This window comes from Peromyscus californicus, unplaced genomic scaffold (genome assembly GCF_007827085.1).
Source record: "Peromyscus californicus insignis strain IS unplaced genomic scaffold, ASM782708v3 Scaffold_24__1_contigs__length_46423439, whole genome shotgun sequence".
Lineage (NCBI taxonomy): Eukaryota > Metazoa > Chordata > Mammalia > Rodentia > Cricetidae > Peromyscus > Peromyscus californicus.
Window position 1 is genome coordinate 34,132,809 of NW_026294535.1, and position 18,149 is coordinate 34,150,957.

Consider the following 18,149-nt stretch of genomic DNA (forward strand, 5'->3'; position numbering starts at 1 on the left):
TTGAACCCAGGACCTCATACAGTTTAAGTACATGTTCTTTTTCTTTTCTTTCTTTCTTTCTTTTTTTTCTTTTTGTTTTTTTGAGACAAGGTTTCTCTGTGTAACAGCCCTGACTGTGCTGGAACTCACTTTGCAGACCAGGCTGGCCTTGAACTCACAGAGACTCGCCTGACTCTGCCTCCTGAGTGCTGGGGTTAAAGGCGTGCACCACCAAGTCCAGCTTTGAGTACACATTCTTAACCACTGAAGAACACACCCGGCCCTGAGACGTCATTTAAGATAAAAGTTCTCACTCTGAGGCTTCTGGTAGCACTACTATACTAGTTCAGCTGACCTATATAAACAAACTCGAGTATCTACAATATTGATTTAAAATTACTTAATATTAACAATGTATGCACCTAAGTTCTTTGATGGCTCTGGCTTCTCTACTACAGCTACCATACTGGCTGGTTCACGTCTCTAAACAGACACCTCTGCTGTAACTATGACTCCTTTCTAGACCTAAAGTCCTGTTTAAGCCTGCAGTACATGAACCCTGCATTCTTGGTGATTCTTCCTAAAACTCAAAGACTCCTTTAGAAACCAGCTCTGTATCTTCTATTCCATAAGACACACACACACACACACACACACACACACACACACACACACACACACACACACACACACACACACACCCTATTCCCACCCCCAACCATCCCCACTCCCCGCCCAGAGCCAGGGGAGATTAACCAATCTGAAAGCTGATGAAACAAAAACATCTCAGCTGGGCAGTGGTGCTCGCCTTTAATCCCAGCACTGGGAGGCAGAGGAAGGTGGATCTCTTTGAGTTTGAGGCAAGCCTGGTCTACAGGGTGAGTTCCAGAACAGACAGGGCTATTACACAGAGAAACCGTCTCAAAAACAAAACAAAACAACAACAAAAAGAAAAACCTTCCAAAGAGTCACAGAATAAGATAGTCTAACAATAAATTAGTCTACAGCCATAAGAGAATTCCCACTGGGCGGTGGTGGTGCGCCCCTTTAATCCCAGCACTCAGGAGCCAGAGCCAGGAGGATCTCTGAGTTCGAGGCCAGCCTGGTCTACTGAGTGAAATCCAGGACAGGCACCAAAACAACACAGAGAAACCTTGTTTCAAAAAACAAACAAAAAAAAAACAACAACAAAAAGAGAGAATTCCCTGTATCCTTGTAAATTTACTGATCAATCTGTTTACAACAGAAGACGCGATCAAACTCACCCAAGCAGAGAGGTACTTAGTGAACACCTACATTGTATCTATCAGGTACTGTATCAGAGCCTCCAGAGGATCCCATCTTGACCTACATACTAAGCAGAGTTCACAAGCAGATGGTATTCAAAAGAAGCACTTCCAAACTCACATACTTAGAGATAATCAATAATTCCAAATCTGACTTCAAATACCTGTACATAAAACAAGCACACCAGGTACTTGCTTGCATCCTCATGGAGGAGGATGCAGAACAGCCCAGAATCGCTTTTAGCACAGCTTCTTGCTTGTGCTATTAAGACGGGGGCCTTGCTAGACAGTCTAAGGCTTAGACTTAACAGAAATTCTCAACTTGTGGGTCATACATTCTTTGGGATCACATATCAGATATTTACATTATGATAACAGTAGCAAAATTACAATTATGAAGTAGCAATGAAAATAATTTTATGGTTGTGGGTCAGTACAACATGAGGAACTGTATTAAAGGGTCACAGGCCGCGGTGGTGACGCACGCCTTTAATCCCAGCACTTGGGAGGCAGAGCCAGGTGGATCTCTGTGAGTTCGAGGCCAGCCTGGACTACCAAGTGAGTTCCAGGAAAAGGCACAAAGCTACACAGAGAAACCCTGTCTTGAAAAACCAAAAAAAAAAAAAATAATAATAATAAATAAATAAATAAATAAAATAAAATAAAATAAAAATAAAGGGTCACAGCATTATGAAGGTTGAGAGCCACTGCTATAAGCTATCCTATATATATATATATATATATATATATATATATATATATATATTCCAGGCTGGCCTCAAATTGTCTTCCTATTCTGGCCTCCCTAGTACTGGGATTATGAGCACACACCACCATATCTGGATAATATGGCTTCTTAAAAACTATAGGTCTATAGGGGAGTCTCAAAATTTTGACAACAATAAAAGGGGATTTGTTTTGTTTTGTTAATATATTTTTGTTAATTCTTTGAGAATTTTATACAACATTTCATAAAAATCATTTTTTTATTTTTATTTTAAGTGTACATGTGTTTTGCACACATGTATGTCTGTGCACCACGTGCATGCATGGGGCCTGTGGAGGCCAAACAAGGAGGCAGATTCCCAGGAACTATAGACAGACAGTTGTGAGCTGCCATGTGGATTCTGAGAATTAAACCTGGGTCCTCTGGAAGAGCAATAAGTGCTCTTAACTGCTGAGTCATCTCTCCAGGCCCTGTTTTTTGTTTTTAAAATTTATTATTTTTATTTTATGAGTTTTGCCTGCACGTATGTCTGTGCACCACATACATGCCTGGCGCCCTCAGAGGCCAGAACGGGGTGTTGGATCCCACGTAACAGAAATTACAGCTGGCTTTGAGCTGCCAGTGAACTGAACCCCAGGTCTTCTGCACAAACAGCGAGTGATCTTAGTTGAACCATTCTCCAGCCCCAGTCAAAGGTTTTTCAGTGTTCAAGAATCAAAAATCAATTTAGTATCAAATGTGCAAGTCTGAGATGTCTCTACCGTACTGCGGTGCATGCCTTCACTACTCCTGCTCCATTCCAACATCAGTGAACACTGCTGGGGGGAGACCCTGCCTCAGACAGGAGACTGCTAAATGTGTGGCCCGCAGCTCTCCTCTCACACTGCACACACAGCTTTCTGTTCCTGTAGAGACACAAAGCTTAACTACAGAAACAAAGACGACAGCTTTCCCCTCACTCCTCTGCAAAAGCGTCCAGTTAGCACATCCAGTTAGATCTGCACTGTCTTCGAAGGCTGGGTTTTAAAAGGCACTGTTTGAGCTGCTCCCTCCAATTCCACAAAGTTGTTTGGTGAACTGCGGGCAACAGTTTCTGCAGTGGTTCACATGCACTTCTGCTGTTCTCACACCATGTACTTATGCCGAGCAGCAGTCTCAGCACTGATGACTGCAAAATCAAAACATCAACTCTGTGTCCTACAGTGTCACATGTTCCCCCAACACTTCATTCTGTATGTAGAAATCATCATGCAAGGTTGCTTTTGGTAAAATTAAATGCATATCAATTTTTTTTCAAATAAAAACCTCATGACTTATTATCAGTAACTTTCACTTGTATACTTATTTTATAAACAAATGCCTATGGTTATAAAGAGCCTTCTCACACAAAGGGGTCATGAATGAAAAAGCTGAAGAAGCCTCATTCTACACACCCTCTTCTATTCTCCAGCAACTCAGATCTGTTAGGCTTTGTCTCTGGTGTATAAAACTGCCCACAGCTATACAAACTACTTATCTTATTTAACACTACGCTCCCATTGTCTACCTGTTTTCTAAAAGCTTAACTATTCAGGAAACCTTCCTTCTTTTCTCTGCTCAGGCATCCCAGCATCTGTCCACTTCCACTCTGAAGATTTTACAGCTGGTAAATAAGCTTAAGAGAAATAAGAGTGGTCCAGATGTGACCCCCTCTCAAAAAAAAAAAAAAAAAAAATATCAAGGAAAAGTCCATTTGAAGTTAAACATATTACAGAATCAATACGCCAACCTCTAAGTACTTAAAAATAATTAAGACCCGTTTTAAATCTTTGAAAAACATTTACTTTGTCCTCCTATTTGTTTGTTGAGACAGGGTCTCACTATGTAGCTCTGGTTGTCCTAGAATTCACTATGTAGAGCAGGCTGGCCTCAACTCACAGAGATCCTCCTGTTTCTGCTAGAATTAAAAGCTGCATCACCACACTCGGCTCCTCCATCCTCTTTTTGAAGCTCAATGTTTATTCAAGTGTGGTTATTGCTGTTACTATTTGTGTGTTTGGGTTTTAGAGATGGTCGGGGTCTCTCTTACCTCGTTCTCCTGAGTGCTGGGGCTGCAGGGTGCCACTGCATTCCATTTTACCCATTTGTGTTTCAATTACTTTGACGGTTACCACTGCCTAAGTATGGGGAGAGTTTACTTGTTTTGAGTTTTAAGTTTTAAGACTTTCAGCACAATATCTACCATGTAAGATGTATCAGGTATTAAAGACTTCTGTGATTCAATTAAAAGCATACTTCCTATATGAAAACACATTCTGAGTTTGAAACAAACTGGAGCACTCCCGATAGGAACATAATTCAATGAACCATGGGTGTCTATGGGTATTTGATTCAGATCTTGGATATGACTTCTTAAATCTCTTTGGTTTCTCTATGCTGTTGAATGACTTAGAGAGAACCAACTTCTGTAAGTTTACCTTTGACCTACACACACACACACACACACACACACACACACACACACACACACAACTACGTTGAATTAAAAAAAAATATAGAGGTGCCTTCTAGCTATGATAGAGAAACTACACCATGAAATCTCAACAACATGGCTACCTAAACAAGACCTGGGCAATTTCAACAACAGTTGGAATTCTAGTTCTGATAGGAGAAATCTCACGGGGCTCCACCCCTAGATAAAGAGCTACAGGCAATTAGCAACATTGAATGCACTAAGCAGGCTGTATTTATATGTCGATTCGTGTGTGTGTGTGTGTGTGTGTGTGTGTGTGTGTGTGTGTGTGTGTGTGTGTAAGTAATCTGGCAGGATTTTTTTAAGCCATTGTGAAGCATCTTTTTTAAAAAAAATTCATACACATTAGATTTCTGTTCATTCTTAATATTTTTGTATTTTCTTTTTTTAATATTTAGTTTATTTCATCTCTCTATGAATCTTTTGCCTTAAGGTCTGTATATGCATCAGAAGGTATCAGATCCCCCGGAACAGATGTGATACAGGCTACTGAACTCAGGTCCTCTGGAAGAGCAACCGCCTTTAACATGTTTTTTTTTGGGGGGGGGGGGTGGAGGTGAGGGAGGTGTCTTTCAAGACAGAGTTTCTCTATGGGGCCCTGGTTGTCCAGGAACTAGCCCTGTAGACCAGGCTAGTCTTAAACTAAACTCATAGATCTGCCTGCCTATGACTCCCGAGTGCTGGGATTAAAGGTGTGGGACACAACCCTCCATCCACCAGACATGGATGTTTTTATTGCTGATGCTATTCTGAGGAAGAACTAAGGCAAGGACACTTGGAGTGTGTTGCCATGTTTACTGCCATATTAAGGTAGAGTAGATGCACTCAAAACCACACAAGTACTAGAGCATTTGTTTAAATATCTCTTCATGGATAGAGTTGAGTCTGCATATTGCTAAGTAGATTTCTCTTCCTTCCTCTAAGTTTTTTAAGTCTATGGGAAATACTGGTAAACCATTTCACAATTTATAACCATTCACTTGCCATTTTTTAACATTCTCCTACCCCCATCCAGTGCTGGGGAGCTACCTGAGGCAGCCTCATACATGCCAAGCATGCATTTTACTACAGACTCCCTAGCCCTCTACCCCTTCTGGGTTAGTTGGTGGTGATTTTTGTTTCATTTGTTTGTTGGTTGTTTTATTTTTCAACAGTGTCTCACTCTGTAACCCTGGCTGGCTTAGAATTTGCTACATAAAGACCAACTTGACCCCAAACTTGTGGTAATCCTTCCTCCACCTCCCCAATGCTAAGTTTTTTGTTTGTTTTGGTTTTTCGAGACAGGGTTTCTCTGTGTAGCTTTGGAGCCTGTCCTGGAACTTGCTTTGTAGACCAGGCTGGCCTGGAACTCACAGAGAACAGCCTGCCTCTGCCTCCCGATCCCCTAGTACTATAGGCATGTATAACCAAGCCTGGTTTTACATTCTAGCCCTTTTTTGACTTTAGGGAAAAAACATTTATATAATACTTACAGATCACTTAAATATTTGGTAATTTAGAAAGTCTTATCAAATCCCTTACTGTAAGTTAAATCAGATTCCTCTTGTTTTCTCTGTAGGACATAAATGAAACCAGGGTGACCCAGAAGAGGAAGCTGTACATTTCAAATATTTAAACCACCTTCACTTTCTCAAGTAACTCTAGTATTTCTTTACTGTAGACACAGCTGCTTCCGGTAAGCTAAGAAAAGTTACTTCATAGATTAAAATGATCTGTAAACATCTAATACTAAGGTAATTAAAATGCAGTCATCTTTACTTACATACTGGAGCATCCAACAAACATTTTTTGAAAATAATCAAATGAATGCAGTAATTCCTGATAACAGATTCCACAGGGAGGAAGACAGAAAAGAAGAAAAACATCCAACAGAGTCACTGACCACAGGCAAGTGTTGTTAAAACTTTTAACTGAGTAGGAAGTGGGAAGGAAAGCTTCTGGGGAAAGAGATTTCTAAATTGGGTCCTGAAAGGTAGATGCGAACTAGCTAGGAAGGTGTGATTCAGATCAAGGATGCACACAAAAGCACACAAACCCAGAGCAAAGCTTACTCTAAGAAATGATTCGCTACAGCTCCCTCAAGTTGGAATATAGGGAAATGTAAGTACCTACAGAGGCCAGAAGACCTGGATCCCTTGGAGATGGAGTCATAGGTGATGCTGAGCTGCCTGGTATGAGTGCTGGTAACCAAACTCGGGTTCTCTGAGAAAGCATCAAGTTCTCTTAACCAGAAAGGGCTTCTGGCCACTGAGACACCTTTCCAGCCCCAGTCAGAAATACTACTAAAAAGGATTAGTGAGGCTGGGGATGTAGCTCAGTTAGCAGAGTGCTTTTCTACCATGCACAAAGGCCTAGGTTCAATCCCAATCCCACATAAACTAAACCCAGTGATACACACCTGTAATCCCAGCACTCAAGAGATGAAGCTAAGGGATAAGAAGTTCAAAATTGGGGCTGGAGAGATGGCTCAGAGGTTAAGAGCACTGGCTGTTCTTCCAGAGGTTCTGAGTTCAATTCCCAGCAACCACATGCTAGCTCACAGCCATCTGTAAGGAGATCTGGTGCCCTCTTTTGGCCTGCAGGCATAAGTGCAAGCTGAATAGTGTATGCATAATAAATAAATAAATCTTTAAAAAAAGAGAAGTCTAAAATCATCCTCAGCTACATAGAGAGTTTGAACCCAGCATGGGGTATGTGAGATCCCATCAATCAATTTTCCAATAGATGTGTACCATATGAATGCAGGTGCCTGAGGAAGCCAGAAGGGGAAGTCAGAGCCCCTGGACCTGGAGTTACAGGTGGTTGTCAGCCACATGATACAGCTACTGGGAACCAAACCCAGGTCCATTACAAGATCTGATTCCAGGCCAGCCAGGTCTACAAAGTGAGACCCTATTTCCCTATTTAAAAAAAAAAAAGAAATTATGACTTTGCAAAGATGTGAACATACATCAGACATGAATTAACTGTTGATGGAACTGGTTTGGAGAGAAATTCTAAGAACCACACACACAATAAAGAATTACGAAGTGAATTTGTAAATTGATGTGAAATATATACTAACAGAGCCAGGATCCAATTGCATTCTACTGGACACAATGTCCATGTCCATGAATGACATTTAACTGTATTTTGACTTAATGCTCATTGCTATCTTAACCATATAAAATACATAGGGGTACGAGACACATGTACGTTATATAGTCATCACCACTATCATCGCTACAACTTTTTGTCTTGTAAATTAAACAGAAACTTTCATTACCTCAGCTACTGGAAACTACAATTCCCCCTTCAGCTCTGCTTTTGACTAGTCTGTCATTTAAATGAAATCATAGACTCTACAGGATCTTTGTAGCTGGTTTATTTCACTTAGCATGTCTGCAGGATCCATCTGTGTCTCACTATCTGCTGTAAAATCTTATTTTCTCAACACATTTTCACTGTGCTGGCCCAGAACCTGCTGAGCAGAACAAGCTCCTTCCAAATTTGGAACCTTCCCACCTCTGCCTCCCAAGTGCTGAGATTACAGACCTGCGCCACCATGGCTAGCTTGAATTTCCTTTAGTTAGAAGTAAGTATTCCACTAGATGGATTTACATTTCATTTATCAGCTCTTCCCTCAGGGGCCATTTGGGTTGCACATCTCTTCAAGACTGTACAGCTCTTTTGGACAGATACTCAAAAGACTAAGCACTGTATATTATACAGCTTTTCTAGTTTTAATTTTTGGAAGAACTGCCATACTGTCTTCCACAGCATTGGTACATTTACATGTTCACTTGTAGTGAACAGGGGTTCTGATTTTTATACCCTCATCAGTATATGAATTTTCTGGTTTTTGCTTGTTTGTTTTTTGTTGTTGTTTTTTCAAGACAGGGTTTCTCTGTGTGGCCCTGGCTGTCCTGGAACTCACTCTGTAGACCAGGCTGGCCTCAAACCTCCAACTCACAGAGCTTTGTCTGCCTCTGCCTCCCAAGTGATGCGATTAAAGGTGTGTGCCACCATTCCCAGCTAGTTCCTGTTCTTTTTTTTTTTTTTGGTTTTTCGAGACAGGGTTTCTCTGTGTAGCTTTGCGCCCTTCCTGGATCTCACTTGGTAGCCCAGGCTGGCCTCGAACTCACAGAGATCCGCCTGGCTCTGCCTCCCGAGTGCTGGGATTAAAGGCGTGCGCCACCATCGCCCGGCTAGTTCCTGTTCTTAAACGCTTTCAGTCTTCCATCATTCAGTACGATGCTCACTGTAAATTTTCCAAACACAGAATCAGTGTTTTTGTTATGTTGGTGAAGTTTTCTCTCTTTCTGGTATGTTGTACTAATATCAAATTCTCAATAAACTTTAGTTAAGGGAACTAATACTCTAGGAGTGGACATTATTTAAACAGCCATGCTGGAACACTTGTTCTTGCAGAGGACCATGGCTCAATTCCCAGGACCTATGGCAGCTCACAACCATCTTTATAAGTCTGATTCTAGAAGATCTAATGCTCCTCTTGTGACCTCCTCAGCACCAGACATGCACGTGGTACACAGACACACATGCAAAACACTCATATAAATAAAATAAAATAAAATAAATCTCTAAAAGCCTAGCAGTGTTTAGCAAGGTATGGTGGCACATGCCTGTAATCCTATCACTCTGGATGCTAAGGCAGAAGGATCAGCTCAAGTTTGAGGCCAACCTGGGTTACATATAAGAGAACCTGTCTTAAAAAAATATTCACAAATTTTATCTATAAATTTTGAAACATGGAAATGTTAATAAAACTACCCTGTAGCGGTTTAAAAGAAAATAACCCCAAAGGGAGTGGCACTATTAGGAGGTGTGGCTTTGTTAGAGTAGGTGTGGCCTTGTTGGAGGAAGTGTGTCACTGTGGGAACAGGCTTTGAGGTTTCCTATGCTCAGGATACCACCCTGTGCCTCAGTCAACTTCCTATTGCCTGCCAGAAGTAGCACTCTCAGCTCTAGCACCACGTCGGCCTTCACTTTGCCAGGCTCCCCACCACGATGATAATGGGTGAACCTCTGAAACTGTAACAGTTGCTGTGGTCGTGGTGTCTCTTCACAGCAACAGAAACCCTAACTGAGACATAGACCCACATAGTATTCCATGTTTATTAACTGTTACCTTGTCAGCTAGTTCATGGGGGGAAAATGTTTTAAAAAAGATACAGCATCCCCAAATTTCTTTTAGAAGAAATGTTTATTATACTGCTATCAAAGTGAATAGCACCCCCTCCCCAGTCCCACCGAGACTGTTGGTAGGTAACAAATGTCTACTTTTTCTTATTACAGAGGTCCCAGCACAGCATCTGGCTTCCGTCTGTAGGTGACCCAGTGTCTGAAGAGTGGTCCATCTCTACATAGTCAGTTGTGTGAAACCGTTAGCAGCTGTCAGCCATGCTCTGGTGTTTCCTCCAAGCTACCTCACCCAGAGGTCCTGGAGTTTGAAGATAGATCCAGATGAGGGTGAATAGATTCCAAGATTGTCATGACTCTCCATGGTGGATTTCTGGTCCTAAAGCCTTAAGGTCTTTTATTTATTTATTTATTGATTGATTGATTGTTATTATTGTTGTGTTGTTTTGTTTTTCAAGGCAGGGTTTCTCTGTGTAACAGCTCTGGCTGTCCTAGAACTCGATTGTAGATGAAGCTGGCCTCAAACTCACAGAGATCCGCCTGCCTCTGCCTCCCAAGTGCTGGGATTAAAGGCATTTGCCACCACCGCCCAGCTAAGATCTTTTAATTTTTAACATAAGGTGCTAAATATTGTGGCTGGGGACAGCTCAGCGGTTAAGAGCACACACTAGTCTTGTACAGTACCAAAGTTTGGTTCCCAGCATGCACACTGGGTAGTTCTCAACTGTTGTAATTCCAGTACCAGGGGATCCAACTCCCTCTTCCTGTTTTTTTGGTTTTTCGAGACAGTGTTTCTCTGTGTAGTTTTGGTGCCTGTCCTGGATCTCACTCTGTAGACCAGGCTGGCCTTGAACTCACAGAGATCTGCCTGGCTCTGCCTCCCGAGTGCTGGGATTAAAGGCATGTGCCACCACTGTCCGGCTAAAAAAGTACAGTTTTAGAACATCACAAACTAATGCAATAATAGTTTAAGAATATTAGTTTCTTCTAATACTAGTTTTCTTTATACTACTTCATTCAGGAATTTGGAAAAATAAATCAATGAATAAAAAGTTCATCTTCTTTAACCTTAAGGGTAAAGTTGTCACAAAGACTCTAAGTTCCTCCTGCTAATAAGGCTGACACTGTTTAGGACTGGAATTGGCAGCATATGTGTTCTCACACTTTAATTAAAATGCCAGAAATGAATGTGTTTATTTTGTCAATACTAAGAAAATCTTGTGGTAAAGGAAAATATTCAGAACTCTTCCTCTCCCCAGAATACATGAGCTAGGAAGTAGTGAGTGCTGTGTTCCTCCTGCATGGCCTGATGGTATTTGCTCTATTAACAAAAGAATAACCAGATCATTCAAGTGTTTAATACAAAACTATTCTGAAAAATAACTGTTATTTATGTGAAATCAGTATCTCTCTTTAAATTACTAAAACTGTGTGCTAATAAGGAAAAATCTGTACAAAAAAAGTATAGATTAAAGCCCAAACTGCTCCATCTGAATTACAGCACAGTGCTACTTTTGTACTAGAATAAAGTGAACTGAGTAACATTAACACAGCAGCCTTTCTTTTCCAAGTTAAGCTAAACAGAAACAGAAAGAAACTCAGTATAAAAACAGGTAAAAAAAAATTATACAATCTGAAGTATAGTCAGTATTTTATTAAGAATTTTGGTCAATCTAAATATTCAAACAACAACAAAAACAACTTGAAATGTCCTTAAAGGAATTAAGATTTAAAAAAAAAACCATAACTCTAACATTTATGAATATGTCTTTAGAGGGCCACAAATGCAGCCAAATACAGGCCCTCTTTGCAAGAATCATTTACCCAATATCCTCAGGCAAAGTACTCCTGTGCTATATTTACTAGATTTTAAAATAAAAACATGAGCTGCTCCAGAGTGATATTATTTAAAATATGGTTTTCAATAAGTATGAGGTACATATTTTCTGGGATGACAAAACACTTGAAAAGGCCTAGTTTAATCCTAGAAGAACACTGAGAAATGGTGCAGAGAAATCCCATAGACCCCATCCCCACCTTTCTCCACTTTAACATCTTATATTAGATGGGGCATTTGTTGTAGTAATGGAACACCACAGATAACATTATTAAACAACTAAAATACACATTTACGGCCAGCACAGAAACTTAAGCCTCTAATCCCACCAGCCAAGAAGCTGAAGCAGGAGGGCTCATGGGTTACAGAGTAAGTTCCAGGCCAACCTAGCTACAGTGTGACATCCTGAGAAGAAAACCAAAAACAATTTAAAATTGATTAAAAAGTGAAGTGTATAGCTCTTCAGAGTACTTAGTTTTTACATATAGTTTTTCATTCCATCCAGGATACCTGCATTCTATGTAGTCATTCAGTGTCTTAAGGCTTCTCTTTGCTGTAACAGTTTCTCCTAATGTGCCCTGTTTCTGATGACCCCTCCAATTCTCAGCAATCCTAGGTTAAATACTTTATAAGGCTCTTTGCTGGAATTAGTTTCATGCTTTTTTAGACCAGAATTATGAGGGTGGGGAACCAGAGATCAAATTTAGAACCACTATCAGCAGGACTTGTGGCTGATGTTGAACCTGGTCACCTAGCTGGGGCGGTGCCTGCCTCCCTCCACCCAGAAGCTATTCCACATTATATGTTTTGGAAAGAAGGCCAACACTTACAAAGCAAGGAAGCCAAGCATGGTGGTACAGGCCTATAATCCCAGATACTCAGGAGGCTAAGGCAGAATTCTAAGCTTAAGGCTAATGTTGTAGAATAATCTTTTTGTACACTGTGAAGATGTGTCTTTGCCAAAGCACCTTCTGATTGGTTTAATAAAGAGCTGAATGGCCAATAGCTAGGCAGGAAGAGGTTAGGTGGGACTTTTGGGCAGAGAGAAAATTAGAGGAGATGAATCTAGGCACAGGAAGAGATGCCAGAGGAGACGGAGAGGAAGCAGGACATGCAGGAGATGTAAAACCCATGAGCCATGCAGCGGCACATAGATGAACAGAAATGGGTTAATTCATGCTATAAGAGCTAGTTGGAAACAAGCCTAAGCTAAAGCCAAGCTTTCATAATTAATAATGAGTCTCTGTCTCGTGATCTGGGGGTTGGCAGTCCAAGAAAGCCTTCTACAGGCTAGCCTGGGCAACTTTAGAAAGATCTTATCTCACAATGAAAAGAGGTGAGTGATATGGGCTAGAAGGTAATGCCCTGAGGACAGTCACTAGCATTCATGAGGCTGGGTTCAATCGCAGTATTGGGGATGGACGGGGGTGGGAGTAGTGGGGGGCACGAGCAGCTGAGGTTCTCACTTAGTGGTAGAGAAAGCTCTTATCTATTTACATAAGATCCTGGGTTCAATCCCCAGAATGACATGTACAACACAGGAGATGGTGTGGGGCAGTTTCAACTCACTTTGAAGACAAAACACTGTCAAACTGTTTGGTATGCTAGGCTGGCACTCTCTCCGCCGAGCTACAGCTGCAGCAGTGACCAATTATTTGGAATCCTTCTGCACAAGAGAGTTGTCTTTCCCTGTTTTCATTCTATTCAGTCACATATTTATACCAGTATTGACTCGTGAACATTCCTTTCACATTCTGAGTTGTATCTAATACTACTTTACATGACTGTTGCTCCAATGATTCCATCTTGGCCACTGGAGCTCTTCTATTTGGTTCCTATTCCTCTGACATAGTCCCATCTTTGTAGGGTTTATCCTTTGCTTCTTCTTGTTTGTCTCGGTCCTAGAATCAGCCGTTTCCCTAAAGGATGGTGGTTTCTTTTACTGGAGAACGCTTTTTTTTTTTTTTAAGCTGACATGTTCCAAATATATAAAAGAGAACAAATTTTAAAAACTATAAAATTGGAACATAGTCTTTTTCTTGGAAAAAGAGAGTAAAAAAATCAAGGCAGAAAAGGCAGAAATCTCACTCCAGTGGGCTGGGGATACAGCCCAGTTGGTAGAGCATTTGCCTAGTATGCATGAAGCCCTAGACTAAGACAGACTTAATTACGTGGCTCAGGTTGGAACTCACTATGTAGTCCAGGCTGCCTCAAACTCCTGATCCTTTTGCGACTAGAGTGCTGGGATTGGAGGCATATGCATCATCATGCCCAGCAATTCTTTTTTTAAAGGTTTCCTTGATTGTTTGTTTAGAGACAGGGTCTCTAACTGTGCCTGGTCTAAAACTCACTATATAGGCCAGGCTGGCCTTGAACTCACACATGTCTAAGACATACCTCTATAAGCAATGGTTCAAGACTAGACAGCCCAGTGCAATAAAGCAAAGCATACAAAATAAAACTCTCGTTACTGTAGGAATTATTGTAGGAATTTGGAAAGAATTACTGTAGACATTATTGTAGGAATTTGGAAAGAATTGTTTGGAAAATCAGACAATACATGTTTCAAGTCTGCATCTCCATGTATGTCTTACTTACAGTATGAGCAACAGTGCTCATGTAGTCTGAAAAGGGGTCTGAGAACTGAAGCCTGAGGATGGGTCTTTCTCACTGTGACTGAGTGGCTGTTTCTTTATGACATAGTCTGCATCTGTAAAAGCAGCCCTGGGTCCCTTGGAGCTGCAGTCAGTACAGGTGGAAATCACCCGACTAAGCTCTCGGAACTGAAATCCAGTTTTCCAGTCTTCTGGAATCAAGCGCTCTAACTGTAGGCTGTCGCTCCAGCCCCCTTTAAGTCACTGCATTTTCTACTATCTGCAGATGCTTCAGAGGATGAGCAACGTGCTAAGATCTCACGGGGCTGGGGAAATGGCTCAGTGGATAAAGTGTTTGCTACACAAGGAGAAGAAGACCTGAGTTCAGATCCCAGCACCACCTCACAAAGCTGGGAACGGGGGCATGTGCCTATAACCACAGCACTGGGAAAACACACAGAAAGATCCCTGGGACTTGCTGGCCAGTCAGCCTATACATGTCCAGTGAAAGACTGTCTCAAACACACATATACCCAAAGGAAAGATCTCTGTAGCTGGGCAAAGTGGTACACACTTGTAATCTTAACACTCAGAAAACTGAGGCTGGAGTCATGAGTTTGAGGCCACCTCCAGACTACAAAGTAAGATCCAATCTCAGAAAAGAAAAGTAAAAAACAAGTAAACAAACAACAATCAAAAACAAAAATACGATCTTCCTTGGAAAGAGTAATAACAGCTAGGGAGGGGAAGGGGACAACCAAGGCAGCACTGCAGGGAAAGCCTGCTGTCCGTGCGGCCTGCTCGGGGAAGGGGACAGAGGTTGGAGGATTGTTCTTAGACTAGTGAAAGCGGGGAGGAGGCTTTCCAAATAATTCTGATTAAAGTGTCAAGTCAAAGAAATACACACAACTGCAAAGAACACATCATTAAACTGGGAACTTACCAACACTGTGTTCATGACTAAAAAGGATGCGACGGAATAAGTAAACATTTATGTCAAATACTTTTTAAATATTGGATATAATGACTGTTTATATCATCAAGTAAAAGAAATTCACTCTTATTTCATTAAACATCAAAGTAGCATGCACACACACACACACACACACACACACACACACACACCCGCCCCCATACACACACACAGACATTTTCCTTCTGGACTGTAAGTCTCTGGCTCACATGAAAACAAGATGGTTAAACACACACCAGCATGGGCTCTCAGCCCTGTGTTTCTACATGCTGCCCACACAGCACTTTGTGAGCATGTGATCAGGAGGAATGATGCCCAATCACACCACATTCTTCCCCTCAGCTCACACATCAAGAACTTGCCCTCTCAGCGGCATTCTTCTCTACACAGCCACGGTCACCTTAGCAACCCTCTGCTCCCAATATGGACAGCTGGTCCATTTAAAGTCAGGCCTCCTTGGCAAGCAAAGTGCTCGTTTTTCAAACTGGGGGGAGGAGAGGTTTCCTTTCAGTACACATTGCAGGGCCTGATTCATCTTGATCAGCACTTTTGTTCTGTGGTAGCAATTTGTAGAGTTTCAACCTACTCTGAGTTTGGGGTTTTGTTTTTGTTTTTTAAATCTAAAAGCAAGTAACTAAAACAGCAAAATCCAGCTAAATCATATGGGACTCTATGAGTGGAACACGAAACAGAAAAGTTATAAAACAATTGTACTCTTGTTACAATGTAAAACTTTTGAATTTCAAGAATAAAGTCCAGCTTCGGTTAAATTTCACTGTAACACACGAGGCCTTGATACACAAGGACAGAAGATCTGAGTCAGACAGCCCTCACTTTTCATTATCCTAGCCCAGCTCTGACGCTCAGACACCAAGCTTGCAGAAGCACTTTCCTACAAGCGAGGGACTCTGGGGTGGATCTCCAGCACCACCAAATTGCTAAACTTCAAGTTCCAAATGACCTAATTAATGGACTATCAATCTCTATTTTTATTCTACTACCTACATGGGCAATTTCTTAATCCTTCCAAATGCTCAACTAAAACCAAGTAATAAGCATATCTGAAGACCTTATTAGACCAACACAGATAACATGAACTACTCAAAACCAATCTGATATCTCTGCTGTACCTGGGACCGAACCAAATCAAGTCTTTCAGAAAAAAAGAGACAGTTCTATAACCCAATACGTGATTTTCATACTTTGAATAAATAGAGAAAACTGTGACACTGAAATATATTCAAATTGCTCATTAGTATAACCCACAAAGGCATTTTATGTCCTACCCAACAAAACTAGACATCTAACCTCTAAAGAAAGTAAACCAGAATACTCTAAACTAAAAGTCTGTGATATTTGTGATAAATTAGAAACATTTATGAAATATTTTTCTATAGCAGCAGTAGATCCTATTAATTTAATAAATGCTACTTTAGTGAAACTCAAAAAATAAATATACTAAATAAAAAATAAGCCGGGCGGTGGTGGCGCACGCCTTTAATCCCAGCACTCGGGAGGCAGAGCCAGGCGGATCTCTGTGAGTTCGAGGCCAGCCTGGGCTACCAAGTGAGTCCCAGGAAAGGCGCAAAGCTACACGGAGAAACCCTGTCTCGAAAAACCAAAAAAAAAAAATAATAATAATAAAATCAACTGGGGCTGGAGAGATGACTCAGCAGTTAAGAGAACTGGCCATTCTTCCAAAGGATTCAGGTTTGATTTTCAGTACCCACATGGTGACCCACAACTATCTATAATTCCAGTTCCAGAAGATTCAATGCCCACTTCAGGCCTCTATGGGCACTCAGTACACAGACACACATGTAGATAAAGCATTCATACACACAATTTTTTTTTTTTTTTTTTTTTTTTTTTTTTTTTGGTTTTTCGAGACAGGGTTTCTCTGTGTAGCTTTGCGCCTTTCCTGGAACTCGCTTTGGAGACCAGGCTGGCCTCGAACTCACAGAGATCCGCCTGGCTCTGCCTCCCGAGTGCTGGGATTAAACAAATTTTTTAAAAGTAAAAAATTTAAAAACATGACATAACTACTACCTAAATTATTCACTGACTATATTTTTTTAACTGTATACATGTCTTTTAAACTTTCAGACTATGAGGTTCTTGTTAGGTGGCTGACAAGATAGCTGAGTGGGTACAGGGACCTGCCACCAAGCCTGACCACTTGATTTCGAGGAAGAAGAGAACCAACTTTCCAAGCTGTCCTCTGACCGAGCTACCGGTGCGCCACGGAGTCTGTGCATACACCGCGCGCACACGCACACACACAAATGTCAACAACAACAACAAAGAAACCCTTCTCTAAAGACTTGCCCTAGGCACTTCTATCTTCCTCATGCAGCAGAGCATCAACTGACAGGAAGTAGAAAGACCCCACATCCGTCTTTCTAAATCCAGCTACCATCTGTAAACTAGAACTACTGTGTTCTACATATGCAGTATGCCAGGTGAGAATCATGAAATTAGTATGCATATATATAAAAGACTCAAAAACAAAAGATACTAAAAAAAAAACTATGCTATTTGTTCAGTTCTGAGTTGTACCTTTTAAGAGTGGTGCAATATTTGACAATCTATGGAATGTGAAAATCATTATCAGCTTCAACAGTTTCTAGTCTTCTCACCAAATCTTTTTTGTTTTGGTTTTTTGTTGTTGTTGTTGTTTTGTTTTTTTGAGACAAGGTTTGTGTGTAGCTTTGGAGTCTGTCCTGGAACTCGCTCTGTAGACTAGGCTGGCCTTGAACTCATAGAGATCCGCCTGCCTCTGCTTTCTGAGTGCTGGGACTAAAGGTGTGTGCCACCACCATCCGGCCTCACCAAATCTTTTATAAATACTTCATTATTGACATTAAAAAAACAAAAACCTACTTTCAGAAAGCTTCAACCTTGGCTTTGTTTTCACAGACATGTGCACTCCCTCCTTTCCAGCTACAGTCTGAATTCTACCCGGACAAAATTCAGGCCCAGAGATTCAAAGGCCAGCTTGATAGGAGGGCGGGGGTGATTAGGTCATGCAGCTCCTGCTGTGAAAGGGATTAAGGCTCTCACAAGAATCTTCATATTGGCCTTTCTTCTTCTAGCCCGTCC

General features: G+C 41.2%; 1 protein-coding gene across 1 annotated transcript in view; it reads right to left on the reverse strand.

Moving 5' to 3' along the window:
- The window catches only part of Frs2 (fibroblast growth factor receptor substrate 2), an 86,897-nt gene that overhangs the window by 19,575 nt on the left and 49,173 nt on the right, over positions 1–18,149 (reverse strand). The window lies entirely within an intron of this gene.